Below are 2,449 nucleotides of genomic sequence, written 5' to 3' on the forward strand. Positions count from 1 at the left end.
CAAGCCGAAAAAAATTCGGAGGACTCTTCTGACAAAATCAAAAAAAAATATGTAATTGTCAGCAAAGTTGTTTCTTTTTTTTTTCAAAAAATATTCTGACTAAGACACAGGTCGTCAATTAAGCATTGGCTAAAAAGGTGAAAATGCCCGTTTTTACAATAAACAGTTCAAATTATTTTATCAATATGAGTATCCTATATCGATACAATATTCATTTTGAAAACATCTCTATAATTAACATAGTGATAGAAAGAGTACCATGCAGTGTCTTGACTTCAAACGGTTTGCTTTAACCATGTTAATAGTACCGCATTATTGGTTGAGAGAGAATCGAAGTAGATTTACCAATAAATCACGAAATGCTATGGTTCTTACAGAGTAATGGATAGGGTAGAGGTCTTCTAAACCTTTGGTATAGGTTCAAATCCTATTGGACGCAATTCTTTCTATCTTTTTTTTTATTTCGATACCTCGAAAGACCTTTTGACTATTGAAATCCGAAACGCTTGATTGGATATTAAAGTGAAATTTGATCAAAATTTCTTTATACTTGTTGCTGAAGTAGAAAACGATCCATTTGGTCCCGAATAGCTTCTTTCAAAAGGGCTTCTGCATATGTCGAATTTCTTCTAATTAGATAGAATTGAAATCTTCTATTTAATTTAATATTATAGATATTTTTTTTCATTTTCATTTTTTATTTGTTTTGAATTTCAATTCAGAAATTTGAAATTGAAATAATTTCATTTGATTTGAATTTAGAATTCGAAATATCGATTTTGAGATCTTTCGAATTAGAATATTGGGTAAATACAGAAATTAGTAAATATAGAATAAAAAAAAAAAAAAGATCTCATATATAATCCCATAATCCCAATCCGATTCTTTTTTTGTTTCAAAGAAAAAGTGGGAAAGCAAGAATACGAAAAAATCAGAATGAAAAGCGTCCATTGCCCCCACCCTGGGCCCCACCCCAACGGCCGAATCTAGGTTGGTGGTGGACCCTGGACCCCATGGACCTCCACTGGTCGGTTGATAGCCCAACGATCGAATCCAGGTTGGTGGTCAGACGTTGGTCGAATCCAGGTTGGTGGTCAGACGTTGGTTGATAGCCCAACGGTCGAATCCAGGTTGGTGGTCAGACGTACCCTGGACCCCTTGGACCTCCACTTCGTTGTCCAGACGTACCTTAGACCTCTTGGACCTCCACTTCGTTGTCTGAATCCACCCATGTTCGTTTCGAGAGGCGGCCCAGGGCCGAGGGAGAATCGTCCCTTTTTGGAATCGAACCCGGATTCTCCCGAAATTCTCCACAAAAAAAAAAAAAAAAAAAAAAAACTCACTTGCCACTCCATTAGGATATATTGTGTACCTTTACTGTGAATCTTTCCTTTCAATATATATATATATATAACACTACAAGATAAATGCCTGATTTATTTGTTTATTTATTTTTATTTTTTAAGGTCAAATAAAGCTTGCATCACATAGATTAGACTCCCAAAATTTCAAAAAAAAAGGCATTAAAGCCTTAGATTTCACGTGTTTCTATATCCCCATTTCCTAAAACACCTCAGTCATCACTCATTTGACATCCCCCCCCCCCCCCCCCCCCCCCCCCCCCCCCCCCCCCCCCCCCCCCCCCCCCCCCCCCCCCCCCCCCCCNGCACGGAATGGATTTGTTATAATATTTTAAGAATATATTGGAAAACAAAAGATTTATTTCCCCCTATTATTTTCAAACATGTTCACGTTAAATAAAAGATATTATTGACATGATTGTCCGTGCAAATTGATTATTATGGTGAAGACATAATCATTATCCTTTGAAAATGACAGAGCATGCAAATTATTCATGATTGCTTGGATGACACAAGCGCTATTAGTAGCGATTCTCCAAATGATAGCACAATTGCTAGTCTATTATATTCGGCTGAACACAAGTTTATGGCATATGTGGATGTAGTTGTTTTTCATGATACCGGACATACCTATTATGTGATTGTGATTAATGATGAGCATGAAACTTTGTTGCAGCCAAAAATGAATTTTTGAGATGTATGATGGACCCCCCACTTCATAATGAAAAGCGTCCATTGCCCCCACCCTGGACCCCATGGGCCTTAGCCCAACGGCCGAATCCAGGTTGGTGGTCAGACGTACCCTGGACCCCATGGACCTCCACTTCGCTGTCCGAATCCACCCACGTTCATTTTGAGAGGCGGCCCAGGGAGAATTGTCACTTGTTGGAATCGAACCCGGATTCTCCCGAAATTCTTCCACACAAAAAAAAAAAACTCACTTGCCACTTTAGCTACTCCATTAGGATATATTGTGAACCTTTACTAATATAAGTTAGTCTTTCCTTTCAAATATATATATATATATATATATATATATATATATATATATATATATATATATATGTGTATGTATAACACAACAAGAT

This window comes from Ipomoea triloba, chromosome 13 (assembly GCF_003576645.1).
Source record: "Ipomoea triloba cultivar NCNSP0323 chromosome 13, ASM357664v1".
In the NCBI taxonomy this organism is placed as follows: domain Eukaryota; kingdom Viridiplantae; phylum Streptophyta; class Magnoliopsida; order Solanales; family Convolvulaceae; genus Ipomoea; species Ipomoea triloba.